This window comes from Monodon monoceros, unplaced genomic scaffold (genome assembly GCF_005190385.1).
Source record: "Monodon monoceros isolate NGI ecotype Baffin Bay Population unplaced genomic scaffold, NGI_Narwhal_1 Super_Scaffold_21, whole genome shotgun sequence".
In the NCBI taxonomy this organism is placed as follows: Eukaryota; Metazoa; Chordata; class Mammalia; order Artiodactyla; family Monodontidae; genus Monodon; species Monodon monoceros.
The window spans coordinates 59,498,942-59,515,283 of NW_021703778.1; the positions used below are offsets into that span (position 1 = coordinate 59,498,942).

The 16,342-nt window shown below is 39.4% G+C and overlaps 1 non-coding gene across 1 annotated transcript; it reads right to left on the reverse strand.

Moving 5' to 3' along the window:
- Positions 1 to 1,157: 1,157 nt before the first annotated feature.
- TRNAW-CCA lies at positions 1,158 to 1,230 on the reverse strand. Its single transcript has one exon. It is a non-coding gene; the product is annotated as a tRNA-Trp (tRNA).
- Positions 1,231 to 16,342: the final 15,112 nt, after the last annotated feature.

Sequence of the window (16,342 nt, forward strand, 5' to 3'; positions counted from 1 at the left end):
GGGAGAAGGGTCCTTTCTCAGAGACACTCAATTATATCTTGTTTTCACCTCCAACTCTCTCTTAAGGGTAGGAAAACTGGCTCTTTTATCATCATTCATTCTACCGAAATCTGATGCTAATGGCGTCAACTTTGGCTCTTGACACTCAAAATCCAGGCTTTTGAAACTCAAAAAACCTTTTTATCTCAACCTATTTTTTCTACTAGGAGATTCAAAGCTCTGTTTTGAAACTTATAAACTGAACATGGACTCATCTTTCTCTTTTCATTTCTGTAGTAACAGCCCTCCCCTGAGGGCAGTAAATATGGAAAGCACTGCTCACTGCTGCCTGGGTTGGAGGAGAGAGAGGCAGGCGGGATATTCCAGGAATAATGAGTAATTATCAACAATAACATTTCACAATAATATTGTGCACAGCTTCCACACTCTGCCTGAATATCTTAAAAAACCCTTACATTTAATAGATCCGAGGATGAACTCACCATTGTCCTATAGTCTCTGTGTCTGGAAATGGCATTCCTATCTACCCAGTAGAAACTTCTGAGTATCCTCAAATTCTTACCCCCTACCCCTTTTCCCACCATCAATTTGTTATATAATAGAAATTCTTCTCCCTCCAATCTCATTATAATATTTTGTCTTGTTGGTATCCATGGCTAATGTCGGTGTACCAACCAGTCTCTGCTTATTGGCTCAGACAGATAGGTAACTCTTCGTCCTTCCTAAGCCACCTGTGTCTTCTGAGACAAAGATTTGTAGGCAGGTAGTTTATTTTGGGTCATGCTCCCGAGCAGTGATGTGCTCAGACTCAGCTCCTACTGGCTCCCAAGGACCAACTGGACCAACTATGCATATCTCTATCCAACTGCAGAAATGGGCAAACGGTACAAACCAGGCTAATTTTTTTTTCCTAGAGAGCCAGGAAAAAACATTGACCAGCATACTACTCATCCTAGGGAACATGAGTGAAGGCAGGAGAAGAGTAAAACAGGGAAGGGGGTAAAACCAATGTAATGGTTTTTGAATTACTGAGTTTGATCACTATTATTGAGTTGATGTGGGGCTCAGTCTCACTAAAGTCCCCTGAAGAGCCATGCAGAATACACCTCAGAATTTTCTTTTTTCTTGGCCATGACACACGACCTATGGGATCTTAGTTCCCTGACCAGGGATTGAACCTGGGCCCCCTGCAGTGGAAGCATGGAGTCCTAACCACTGGACCACCAGGGAATTCCCATACCTCAGAATTATCTTCCCAAGAAAGGAGTATTTATCCACGGGTTTCCATTCCCCACTGGACAGGGGTTGTCTTGAGGGGTGTTACCTCTCCTACTTTTCCAGATTTGCTTCCGTGTAGCATGGCTGAGAAGGCTCCAGCCGGCATCTTAAACAGGAGTGACAGTGAAGCCTGGGTGCAGAAGGGGAGAGCCTGCTAAGCAACCAAAGGAAGTCGTTGCCCGAAGACGTCTCCACACAGCTGGTTGCTGCAGCAGGACTGAAGTAAAGGCTAGATGAGGGGATATGAGGAAATATGAAGCAGAGTGCAAAAGAAATCCAACACAAGGATTAGTTGCAGCGCCCACTGCAGTAACTGGGCTCAGAGTAGTAATTAATATTCATCATCTCTCTCCTAAAATACCGACTCTAGATTTCCCCCGCCCTTGGCCGGCACTTCAGCAAGTCTGTGTTGTTGCCTGGTGGTGACTCAGATTTTTATCTCCAAGGGCTGTGAACCATCAGTTGTATTAACCTTATCAGGCCATCGTTGTTGCAATAGACTATTTACAGTTATCGTTGGACATGCCAGTATTAGGATATGCCGCAGTGAGTCCCCTGAGTTACACACATGCTCTTTCTTGTATAGCCCAAAACTAGCTCTTCATGAGAATCAGAGTTGACCCCTCCCCCCCCCCACATATGATAACTCCCTCATTTGTCTATGGGCCTACTATTATGAAAAGCTCAAAATGACCAAGTGATAGTCATAGTTTCAGGTATAGTGGAACCGTTACCGTCTCCTAAAGGAAGCATCCCCACACACCATTTCAAGAACTAGGACTTCGAATCCCATAGAGCCTAAATTGCAGGAGCAGGGAGCACAAATTCCACAAATGAGTCACTAAGATGATTGTGAGAGAGTCTAGCCCATTTCCACCTTTTGGGTCACAGATCTGAGGGTCTAGTTCTTAGAGAACACCACCAAAAGTCTGCTACCTTACTGCCCGTTGTAGTAATGTTTACAGGCCTCTGCGCTTCCAGAACCCTACTCTTACAAATATAGTTTCATGATAATATCTATTATTGCCATCCCTGCCCTACAGAGGTTAGCCAATGAACCCAAAGCCATTAGGAGCCCCCTCGCCAGTGCATTCCTTATTGCCTTAGCAAGGTGCCCTCTGTTGTCCTCTTAGGGAATACAGTTGGATGGTGAGTTCTCTGATGAGTTTATTGATTATAAACCAATTCTAATATTCCTCCCTCCCCGAGCTTTCTGATTTTTACCTCAGTGATCCTGTGAAGGCTGTTTGGACCCCTCTTCTTCATTTGCTGTATGCCACAGTCACGCTCAAGTCTCAAGGAACAATCCCAGCAGCATATTAAGACTAGATCCAGGTATTCTTCTCGGGACTCTAAATTCTGAGTAAGAGGAGAATGAGCCCATTTTAATAAATTCCCCTCACCCAGGCTTTATAGTCTGCCCTTTGTAGTCAACACCTTCAAGATCTATTCTTGCTTATGCTGTCTTAGTTTCTTTCAGCTACGGTAATGTGTATAGTATTTCCTCCCAGAGCAGGCATTATATTCCTTTATTTTAAGGCTGTGCTGTGACCTGACCCAAAAATGCATCCATTATGTTTCTGGAGGAACTGATGGGCCAGGATCTTTTTTTTTTTAACATCTTTATTGGGGTATAATTGCTTTACAATGGTGTGTTAGTTTCTGCTTTATAACAAAGTGAATCAGTTATACATATACATATGTTCCCATATGTCTTCCCTCTTGCATCTCCCTCCCTCCCACCCTCCCTATCCCACCCCTCCAGGCTGTCACAAAGCACCGAGCCAATATCCCTGTGCCATACGGCTGCTTCCCACTAGCTATCTACCTTACGTTTGGTAGTGTATATATGTCCATGCCTCTCTCTCGCCCTGTCACTGCTCACCCTTCCCCCTCCCCATATCCTCAAGTCCGTTCTCCAGTAGGTCTGCGTCTTTATTCCTGTCTTACCCCTAGGTTCTTCATGACATTTTTTTTCTTAAATTCCATATATATGTGTTAGCATACAGTATTTATCTTTTTCTTTCTGACTTACTTCACTCTGTATGACAGACTCTAGGTCCATCCACCTCATTAAAAATAGCTCGATTTCATTTCTTTTTATGGCTGAGTAATATTCCATTGTAATGGGCCAGGATCTTGAAGAGGACAAGCATCGTCTTGAGAGGCACCTGCCTGGTGTAACATCTTTGCAGGGCCTCTAGGTGCAGGAGGCTGCTCGCCGCTAGCAAGGGCAAGGGAAGGGCTTCTGCCAGTCCAGAGAGTTCAGGGAAATCTGGGTGTATTAGTTTCCTAGGGAATGCCATAGCAAATTGCCACAAACTGGCTGAGTTAAACAACATAAAATTCTTCTTTCACAGTTTTCGAGACCAGAAGTCCAAAATCTAGGTGTTGGCAGGGTAGCACTCCCACTGGAGGTTCCAGAGGAGAATCAGTTCCTTGCCTCTTCCAGTTTCTGGCAGCTGTCAGCATTCCTTGGTTCGTAGCTGCACCTCTCTGCTCTGTCTTTACGTTGCCTCCTCTGTGTATCTGTGTTATGTCCCTCTGCCTCTCTCTCATAAGAACACTTGTGATGGCATTTAGGGCTCACCTGGATAATCCAGAGTAATCTCCTTATCTCAAGATCCTTAACTTACATCTCCAAAGACCCCTTTTCCAAATAAGGTAAAGTAATTACAAGTTCCAAGGATTGAGACTTGCTATGTTCGGGTGGCCATTATTCAGTTTAGCATAATGGGGTTTCAAGTTTCTCAGGCTCTTCCAACCAAATGTCCGCTTCTAAGGTTTACAGAACTGAGTCCAGTATTTTCTCCATCAGAGCCCTGACTTTGGCATGACCAACCTGTGGAGTCTGTGTATTCAGTTTCCTGTGTAGTGTTGCCACCCTTGCCATTAAAGCTTGGACTTGTTTTCATCACAACCTGCCTTAGAGCTACAGGAGAAACAGATCTCTTTACATGGAAGATTTCTGACTTTCACCATTCTATAACATTGCCCACGCTTTCTTTCTTCTTGCAGTGCCCTTCTGCCTCACTTTTCTTTTACTGGAAAGCAGTTACACATTTCTTTTTTGTTGTTGTTGTACGTGGGCCTCTCACTGTTGTGGCCTCTCCCGTTGCGGAGCACAGGCTATGGACGCACAGGCTCAGCGGCCATGGCTCACGGGCCCAGCCGCTCCGCGGCATGTGGGATCTTCCCGGACCGGGACACGAACCCGTGTCCCCTGCATCGGCAGGCGGACTCTCAACCACTGTGCCACCAGGGAAGCCCTGTTTGTTTTTTTTAAAAAATTAATTAATTAATTATGTTTTGGCTGCGTTGGGTCTTTGTTGCTGTGCGCGGGCTTTCTCCAGTTGCAGTGAGCAGGGGCTACTCTTCCTTACAGTGCACGGGCTTCTCTTTGTGGTGGCTTCTCTTGTTGGAGAGCACGGGCTCTAGAGAGCAGGCTCAGTAGTTGTGGCACACGGGCTTAGTTGCTCCGTAGCATGTGGGATCTTCCTGGACCAGGGATAGAACCCATGTTCGCTGTATTAGCAGGCGGATTCTTAACCCCTGCGCTACGAGGGAAGTCCCAGTTACTCACTTTTTAAGATCCAGCTCACATGTCACAATTCCCCCAGGCAAACTTAGTTGCACTGTTTTCAGTGTAATCACAGACCTCGATTCTTACCTTTTTCTTTAGAAAAAAACTTTAGTCAGCTTTCATTCTTTTAAAAACTTATTCATACCTCTTTTACAGGACCTAATGCATTGTCTTATAAATTGCTTTACAGTGCTCCCTGAATTAATGTGGGAATTCCTTGAATATAGGAATCATGTGTATTATCTTACCACTGGACATATAGTAGCCAGGCAACAGTTACGTGTTAAATGAATGAAAGATATTTCCCAGCAGTAGAGGAAAGGGCATATGTAACACTCATATTTTTACCTCATAAAATTTTTACACTTATGGATTTTATGTTGCTTTCTTATTGCATCTGACTCAGCTCTACAAATAAATAAGTCATGTCTAAACCATCAATACTCTAGCTCAAAACGTGTGAGCAAATGCTATTGCTTGTTTTCACTCCCAAATATAAAATAAACTTACAAAGGACATTCAGTTTTAGTTATTAATAATTTTTGAGTGATAAAACTGAAAAGTGGAGGTTAGGAAAAAATATTAATAATTACTACAAAAATATGGTCTTTCTATAATGACTTGTTGAGCTTTTACTTAAAATGAGTAGCATTTAGGACTATAGATGATATTTGCATGAATTATCAAAAAGATAGAAAGGTAACGATTTGAACTGCAAAATGTTTTATATTGTTCTCTGGAGGAATAAAAGGCATTGTATCAGTGGATTCTTTTACCCTAACTATTCTTAAGTCTGAATTAGAGAATCTATCCATCAAAGTGAATTTGAGTTAAACATTTAAGAAATTGCTTCTACTTTATTATAACATATAGAGTAAAAGTATTATAAATGAGGATTTCTACACTGTAATTTGAAATGACTCAAATCTGTGGCTAAAAATAACATTACCTCCATATAAACCCAAGAAGACAAGTTGGAAAGCAATTAGAAGCTCAATATTTTATTTAAAAATTGAAAATTATCCTGTAGGTAATATGGTGTGTGTGCGAGTGTGTGTAATTTTGTCCTCTTTCTTTACATGCCACATTTCTAATGCAAAGAAATCATTTCTAAGTTACACGTGGCCTCAAATATCTAAACCATTGAGAAAACTCTCTTTGAGTTTTCTTACCAAATATAGGTTGACATCCAGTTCTGTTAAGAGATGGTGAGAGATAAAATGAATGGCTTGAGGGGTTTGCAAGAAACCACTTATAAATTAAGCTGAAGGTCTTATCTACCTGCACAAACTTGTTTAGCTTTCAACTGAAGAGACTCAAGTGAAGATAAATAAGTTACAAGCAATTTATTAAGTAAATCTGTTGCATCTGAACTCTTCCTCCTTCTCTTGACTCATTTATGAGGCCAAAAATAAACTCACTTCTTCTAAGGAGATAATTTTGAGGTTAAAACACTATACTACCGGTCTAGTGTACAGTGAAAGTACAAAAAGCAACTTGGGGGTTTCCCTGGTGGCACAGTGGTTGAGAGTCCGCCTGCCGATGCAGGGGACGCGGGTTCGTGCTCCGGTCCGAGAGGATCCCACATGATGCGAAGCGGCTGGGCCTGTGAGCCATGGCCGCTGGGCCTGCGCGTCTGGAGCCTGTGCTCCGCAACGGGAGAGGCCACAACAGTGAGAGGCCTGTGTACCGAAAAAAAAAAAAAAAAAAAAGCAACTTGGCATCTCTTATTAGAAATACACATAGAATCACAGAATTTTAGAACAATAGGGCATGTCCCTCATTGTATGTGCTAGCTGATGTTGAAGGACAAAAAAAGTGTTTATTGCAAAATAAATAGAAAAATACTGACTTCAAAAATAATGTTCTTTTGCCACATTGAGCTTTTTGGATCAGTTTTATGTATAGAAATATTTTCCTATTATGTGAAAAATTCATAGGAAACAATGTGAAATCTAAACAACCAAATTAACGTCAATAGGGAAAGAGGTTAAATAAATTGTGGTATATTGACACTATATTCCCAAAAATATAAATGTATAAATTAGATGGGTATGCAACACCATAGATTAAAAGGCATAGTAGGAAAAAAAAAAAAAACAAGTTGAGGAAAAATGTATACTATTTACTAAGTAGAACTGTATGCATCAAACATAACAGTGGTAACTTCTGGCACAGGGGGAGGGTATTGGGATTTGGGGATTTGGTCAAAAGGAACTTTAGCCTTATTGAAAATGTATTCAATATTACGGTTTTTTAAGAATAACTTAAAATCTCTTTTTGTATTATAATTAGTTAAAACATGATTAAATGAGAGAATGAATGGAAAATATCATTAACTATACAGTGCTACATTAATATAAGGTTTAATACAAATATAAATTTATATTTAATATAAAAATATTAGATAAGATTTGGTGTAAGGAGGAAAAGATAAGGCACTTAACCAAAATTACTCCTGATTCTTATTCGATGATAATATTGCAAGGTAATAATTTTCCAGAGGACTTTTTAGAATAGTTTAAAATTTCTATTCAAATGAGAAACCAAATTCTGGCTCATGATGGCTCCAGGACACTGTCACTGTAAGTAAGAAATGAGCATTTAAATGAAAACTAATGTTATAACATTTGCTTTTGGCTGCCCAATGGATCTCCCTTTGGAAAACTTCCATTACTCCCACTTTATATAATTCTGAAAGAATGTCCATCATAAGCCAGCACACCCCTTACCACAGGGATGAGAATGTGGTCCAAGCTAGGCCACTCTAACTCTCTTCTGGGAATTTAAGTTTTAAGTGTGGAATCTAATAAAGGACTCAATAAGAAAAAAGACAGACAACCCAATAAAATACTTAAACAAGCACTTCACAAAGGAGGGTATCTAATTATTCAATGAGCATATGAAAAGAAGGTGTTCAACATCTAAAGTCATCAAGGAAATGTACACAATGAGATAGCACTACTTACTCTCCAGAAAGGATAAAAAATGTTAAATGACACTACCAAGTGTTGATAAGAATGTGGAGCAAGTGGAACTCTTTATCATCTGCAGGTGGGAATATAAACTGGCACAGCCTCTTTGGAAAGCTATTTGGCTATATCTACTACATCTGAATATACGCTTACTTTACCACCCAGCAGTTACACACTTAGAGAGTGAAAACATATGTGAACCAAAAGACATGTGGAAGAACATTCATTTGTAGCTTTGTTTACAATATTACCAAATTGGAAACGACCCACATGTCCATCAAGAACATAGTATTTGTAGAGTGAAATACTATATAGCAATCAGAACAAGCAATTGGTATATGCAACAATAAGGATATATTTCACAGGCATTACCTTGAGCAAAAGAAGTCAGACATTAAAGCATACTGTATGATTCCGTTTAAATAAAGTTCAAAAATAGGCAAAACACATTTATGTGACAGAGAAGTCAGAATAGTGGATACCTTTGAGGGGTAATGACTGGGAGAGGGCATGAGGGAGATTTCTAGGGCAACGATAATGGCCTATATCTTGGTATACGTACTAGTTATGAGACAGCAAGGAAGGGGGCAGAGCACAGCCGTTAAAAGAATGACACAGCCGTTGAGAAAATCAGGATATGACAAAAACTGGTTAGAACCAACTAGGCCCAAGATGTTGGAAGATTTGATTCCCAATAGCCCTTGAATCTCATTATACGCTCATTGAAATACATTAGCTAGATGACACACCCATCAATGGCGCCCTGACAGTTCTGAGGCCCACCATAAAAGGCCAAAAAGTGGGCCATGGCCCAGTTCCTGGAAATCCCGACCCCTTCCCCAAAATAGTTTGAATATTCCTCCCACTTGTTAGCATATGAGATTACCTAGCCCATAAAAACTAACCACCCCATACCCCGGGGGCTGCTCTCACTTTCTGAGCCGGTCCACATTCTGCCTATGGAATGTGTATCCCTCCAAATAAACCTGCTTTCACCATGAAACCTCTTACTATGGCTCGCTCTTGAATTCCTTCCTGCGCGAAGCCAAGGACCCTCACTTGGTGGCCCGTCCCAGGGGCTCACTCGCATCCTGGGATGTGATATTTCCTTCTCCCGTATCAGTTACATGAGTGTGTTCACTTGGTAAAAATTTATTGAGCTATACACTTAAGATCTGTGTACTTAATATATGTTATACTTTAATTTAAAAGGTTTACAAAATAAAATTTCTGGCAGAGACACACAGAGATGGAAGGCAGGTGGAACCAAGTTATCGCAAAGCTGGGACCTCTATAAGACTGACCGTGAGTTCCCACCTCTGAGGTCCCCAGAGCTACAGAGCTATTCTAGTTTCTCTCTTGCCCAGGAACTGGTTGTTAAATTATTGCTTTGATTCTCTGGATCCTTACAATAAATTCCTTTCCATTTTTTCCCTAACATAGTAAGAGTTGGTTTCTTACTGAGACCCAACTTGAGTTGCCAGGAAAAATGTTGGTATTATTCTTGAGGTAAATAGTTACTTTATTTTTTTAAAAAGACAAATGCCTTATAGGTAAAGTGGAAACAATTTTTCTTATAAATGATAGAAGCCTAGTGGAGTACATTGGAATGCTTGGCTATAAGCAAGAACGTTATATAAGTGACGTCTGTACTGGAAGGGAATGCCATATAACTTAACAGCAATAAAATCCAGATCTAACATCAGAATTAAAAGAATAATAGCCACATGGGTAAGATCAGTTAGACCTAGTATCTCCTGCCAATTATTACTCTTGAGCACACTGACCTACACATGATGAACTGATCCTTAATATTCCCTAGTGCAACCAAGAAGGCTGGAAAGTTTAAAATGGCTAACTTACAAGGACAATTCTCTTCTAAAGAGGGTGGATCCTGTTATAAGAAAGCCCCTTCTGTTTTGTTGAATACCTTGATAGATTTGGATACGCAAAACAAGCCTAGAGCTAAATTTGAGATTGAAGATTTGAATTGTTCTGCATTTCAGAGACAGAAGAAATTGGAGTTCCTGGTATACTCATTGAGGGTAGAGGAGCTCAGGAAAGAAAGGAAGAGGATAACATGAACTTGGGGAGAAATGGGTAGAAAAAAAACATACCTTGGGCTACACACCCCTTGAGAGTGTTTAACTTTCTTCAAAATTATTTGCATTTTTACAATGTAAGCCCCATATCTATCTTCCCAAAATATTCAATCAAGGTTACTCAACACATAAATGTTTCTTGTGTGTGTATATTTCAAACACAAGAGTTATTTTTCAGATAAAAGTTGGTATAATATTTAGCAGACAGCATACTGCTCAACATATACTAGAGAATGAGATGACCCATAAAGAGAACCATTGCCAACAGTGGGCATATGAACATGAGTACATCTAGAATTCAAAGAAATCTAGAGGAATGCTTTGTATTTCCACAGAACTTGGAATAGTGGATCAAGATACTCTCTGCATAGTCTCATGGGAAGGAAACTCCAACTAACACATGGCTTACACAAGACTTCACTAAAGCTAAGAAGTAACAAAAGGGAAATAAACTCATCATGTAAGACCAAACTAGATTGCCTGGTTATGATTTGCTTACCAGCTCTCAGTCCCCTGTCCAGTTGAGGGGACTTATTGCTTAGGGGATTATACCTGGACATCTGTTGGTCAGTTAAGAGGCTTGCTACTCTAAATAACAGAAAAACAAATCCAAGACTAAACAATGATGCTGGCTCACATAACCAGAAGTCTAGACAGTACAGGCTTCAGGTACAATGTGATCAAGGCTCTGGTCCTATTTTTCTTGCAGTTCTGTCAGCTCCATTCTCCTTCATGTGTAGGTTTTGTTCTCAGGCTGATATCCCTCAAGGTCACAAAATGGCTGCCAGCAGGAAATGGGCAATATTCAATACGGAAGAGTGAGATTGACTTTCCATCACTACCGCTCAAATAAAAGGAAGTACTTTCCTAAAAGCTTTAAGTAACTCATATTTAATTAGCCAACGTCGGGGCACATTCCCGTTTGTAAACCATTTGCTGACCAGGGGCAGGATTACCATGAGTAGCTTACCTTAACCAGTCCTCCCTTGGTGAGCCAAGGACGGAGTTAGCTTTCCCTGAGTCAGAAAGGCTATATCTGATAAGGACCAGTACCCAAACAAAACTGGAGATTAATGAGAAAGGAGGCTTGGCAACTGGTTTATGGGTAATCATCTAGAATATCCACTATATCTATTTTCTACCTCCCTCAGACTCTTGCACTATTTTCCCCCTTGCTCTTTGTGATCCATCCTCACTGGCCTTCTTTCACATCTTCAACATGCTTTGTTCCTTTTCCCTCTAAGGTCTTTGCTCAAGCTATTCCTTTAGCCTGGAATGCTCTTCTTCCACTCCCTTTCCTAGTGAAATACTCATCGGTGTGCTTTCCACTGAAAAGTCACCCCTTTAGTAGACCCTTCCCTCAGCCCCATACTAGCTCACGTGCTGCTTCTTCCCACTCTAACTTAAGCAAAAAGAGAAGACAGTTGATTCTCATTATTCCTGGTAGGTATGTTCTATAAAGTTGCCACAGATACCGGGTTAGTGAATACCGAACCACTGTTGCTAGGGGATACAGGCTTAGGTTCCAGGGAACCTGGTCACAACACTGTCAGTAACCAACCAATACATAACATTGTTTTATGGGTGTTTCTGTTTAAAGACACCTTATTTAATATATAGTTGACTCATTAACATAGAACTCACAGCCAACAGTACTATAACTCACACCTGAACTAAGCTGATGTAACACACGTGTTTTCTCTGTAAGGCACCTCACGCCTTCCTGCGCTCAGGGACATTAGAGAACACTTCAGCACTCCCCTCGTGGGACATTTTAAGCAGCAAGGTTACCAATAATAAGTGGAAAAATTAGATAAATGCGAAAAGGACATGTTTACAGTCTGAGAGCTGAAATAAGAAGGCAGAGTGTGGCCTTGTTTGACCTCAGCTGGGAACGTGCACATCAGGCAATTCAAAATTTTCACCATCCTGCACACGTGCATGTCCACAAATGATGGAATGACCACAAAAGTCCACAGGTACTGATGTTGGGGTTACGCATAAATTTTAGCCAGTAGGCAAATTTGCAAATACAGAATCTATGAATAATGAGGATCAACTGTATATTGCTTCATATACCTGGGGAGTCCTAGAAGGTGAATCTGATGCCAGGTGTGACTGGATCTCAGAGTTCCAGGGCTCTTTCTGCCTCCATCTTCTGCCTTTTCTCTGCTTCCTTCTTGAAAACCTCTCTCCACCCGTTAGCACAACAGCCGCTGGTAGCCCCAAGTCTATGTAATTCTTAGTTTACCCACAAACCCAGAAGAAAAAGAAACCCTTTGTCTCTCAAGCTCTCTGTACGGATCTATGGGAAGACTGGTCCTTCTTGCACCCTGCTCTACCCTCTCTGGCAGGAGGGAGCATGTCAGTCCCACCCGACCCACGTAGACAAGACTCCTCACTGGGAAGGGGGCCCTGGGATCAGAAGAAAGAGAACAAGCACAGTGGAAAAAATTTTAAATGTCAATTATAGTTGACATACTTTTAGAATTCTCTAAAATGAAAAACGAACTTTTTTTTTTTGGCCGTGCTGCATGGCTTATGGGATCTTAGTTCCCTGAACAGGGGTTGAACCCAGGCCCATGGCAGTGAAAGCATGGAGTCCTCACCACCGCCACGGAATTCCCTGAACATATTTCTTTTTAAATAATAACTATTTAAATATATTTATAATTAAAGAAGATGTGGTATATACACACAATGGAATATTACTCTGCCATAAAAAAGAATGAATGAACGCCATTTTCAGCAACCAGGATGGACCGAGAGATTATCATATGAAGTGAAGTAAGTCAGACAAAGACAAATATCATATGATATCACTTATATGTGGAATCTAAAAAAATGATACAAATGAACTTATTTACAAAACAGAAATAGACTCACAGACATAGAAAACAAACTTCTGGTTACCAAAGGGGACAGCAGGGGGTGGGGAGGTAAATTAGGAGTTTGGGACTAACAGATACACATATATATATGTGTATATATACATATATATACATATATTTTATACACATGTATAAAATAGGTAAACAACAAGGACCTACTGTATACCACAGGGAACTCTACTCAATACCTTGTAATAATCTATAATGGAAAGGAATCTGAAAAAATATATATATTTATAACTGAGTCACTTTGCCATACACCTGAAACTAATGCATTGTAAATTAACTATACTTCAATTAAAAAATGTTTTTAAAGTATAATAAAAAATCATAGTAGATATATTTCCTTGGCACACCACTTGACCAGTGTGCACATGCTTCACATGAGACAGCACTGTTCTAAACACTCCCATTACTAACCCCTGATGTAGGTCTTACTATCATTCCATTTAACATACGAGGAAACTGAGGCACATCAAGATAATTTTTGAAAAGGAGCAGTGATGGTGGACATCAGTCTTCTTACTGACTTTAGAAAATATTATTTCTAATATTTCACCATGAAATGTGGTGTTTGAGGAACTTTTTTTTTTCTGTACATTTTTTATAGCTATGTTTTAGAAAGGTAAACAAGTTTCCTGTTCTGAGTTTTCCTAATGAGGATTTTTTTTTAATGTACCTAACTTACCATTGTAAAATGTAATAATTGGACTAAAATATTTTTTTAAATACCCTTGAGATGTTTCCTCACCATTTGCTTATTTCCTATCAACCAAATCATAGACTGTTCAGATTGCTGTTGACCACAGAACATTAATTGGATTCAATTTGCAGAAAAGAAAATTTTTTCCTGCATTTGTAAGAGAATCATATTGTTTTTCTCTTTTGATCTACTAATTTAGTAGATCATTTATAAGTTTCCCTTGCATTTCTAAGACAAATTCTACTTGATCTAGAGTAACTTGTATAGTCATCCCTAACCACTCTCTTTCATAACCCATATCCAGTCTATTAAATCTATTAGTAGACTCAACTGGCCCCTTCTTCAAATTATACCCTGAATTTGACCACTTCTTACTATCTTTGCCATCCAAAATAAAGACATCATTATCTGTTGCCGAGATTGAATCATCGATCCACTCCTGGTCCCTTTGCCTCCACACTTGCCTCTTTATAGGTGATTCTCAAATTGCAGTTGTAATGATCCTTTAAAAATGTAAGACTTCCCATTTCCTCAGAGTGAACGCTATAATCCTTTTAATGGCCCACATCTCCTGTTGCTCTCCCCTGTTCTTGTTCACTCTGAATCACCCCACTGGCCTTCTTGCTCTTCCTTGAGTACACCAGGTACACTGCTACCTCAGGGCCTTTGCATTTGCTGATTCAACTGCCTCTGCCTGGGTAATTCTTTCCACAAATGAGTACAAATATATATATTGGTCTACATGTATACTAATAGATGGCTACATATATACATGTCTACACATAGATTACACATACAGGTCTACCTATATATTATACACCTGTCTACATATATCCATCAACTCTTAGGTCCATGCCCAAATGTCACCTTCTGAGTGAGATGTTTCGGATAACACTATGGACAGCTGCAATCATGCTCCTGTATTACTTTACCCCCTCCCCACAGCAGCTTTATATTTCTCCACATTTTTCTCCATCTGATATACTGCATACTTGCTTATTTATTGTGTTTCTCCTCCATTAGAATGTCAGCTTCATGACAGTAGAGGTGTTTGCCTGTTTTGTTCCCTGTTACACCTGCAGTGCACGAGTCACTCAGTAAATATTAAATAGATGAGTGGACCATTATTTTATTCATCGTTTGCCTCAAGATCTGCTTCTGTCTCCCCTCATTGTTGGATTCAGTTTAGTACCATTTTATTTAGGATTTGAGGAGCTATGTTTCTTAATGTGACTGGCTTACAATTTATTGGATTGATTGTACTTTCTTTGTTCCTCTTTCTCCCTTCAACTTTTTAGGAAGTTATATCTCCTATTTTCATTCTTTCAGTAGTTACCCTCAAAATGTTAACATGTACTATAGACTTAGAAGAGGAAATTAACAGTATCTCTACTCTCCCCCAGTATGATACAGAGACCCTGATCAGACCACATGTTCTGATTGCTAGTAATTTAGGCTACACTTTGTAGACTGTCAATGTAATTCATGTCCATAGTATGTCTGAAAAAAATTATGAAGCAGACACAATCCTTGGGGTCTCCTCTCCTTTCTGCATTTTTGCACAATTTCTCCACCTGGGCAGAGGAGTTTTATCTGAACCTGTACATTCTGGTTTTAATGCCGTTATACTCTTTCCTATTAATACCTATTGTCTATCAATACCTACAGTCATGAAAGAATCTTATTAACTAGGTCACAATAACCAATGAGATTTATAGTGTTATGTCACCTTAAAGTAATTACATTTCAGCATAAAATAACTGAAAATATCAATACATCACTAGTGGGGAAATTTAAATAGAATAGTTAAATTAAACCTGGTCAAGGGCTCCCTTGTTATTCCTTAAAAAATGTAATATGTATTGCTAACTTCTTTTACTCATGGTCTTTGTCCCATCAATAAGAATTAACAAAAGCTGATTTGATTGTCTCAAATTATTTTTCCTCCATCACTACTTCTTACCCCTCACTGACGTCATCAGTAATATTCTCTCTAACCTTTGCCAGCATTCAAAATATTCTTTATTACATCCGCATCTGTACTAAAATATGAAACCAATATATCTTGTCTTCTTAGTTTATTAATGTTGATACGAATTACGTTCAACCTGTAAATATTTTTTAAAATACTAAACAGCTTAGCAGCATCAGAATCTTGATTTTTGTGGAATACAACTGAATATCTAATGTCATGATTTTTTTTTTTTTTTCCCCACACCGTGTGGCATCTTAGTTCCCTGACCAGGGGACCAGAGATCAAACCCATGCCCCCTGCAGTGGGAGCACAGGGTCTTAACCACTGGACTGCCAGGGAAGTCCTTAATGTCATGATTTTTAAAGCGTTACTTACTTAAATATTTTATTTTATTTTATTTTATTTTTTAAATATGCCCTACTCTTGTAACACAATGCCGGAAAGACTGCCCCTCTCTTGCGACACAGTGCCAGAAAGACTGCCCCATTTACTTTTATCAGTGCCTATTTCCCCATATCACCTTCAAAACAGAGTTTTAGTATTATATTTGGTTTTGCTACATTATTAAGTATAAAGAAATAAAGTACAATCACTTTGGAAGACAGTTGGCTGTTAATAAATTATTTTAATTTGCATTATTTACTTACTAAAAATGTGAATATTTTCTTGGTTTACTCTTTATGTTTCTCTTTGTAACAAGCTGTTAGTTACTATCCTTAAAAATGAGTTACTACCTGAAGAATGTTTTGACTAGAATCTGGCATATAGTAAGTTCTGAATAAATGTTACTTGTTCTCATTATTATTATTGTTAAAATATTATTTTTGTTTTTGTT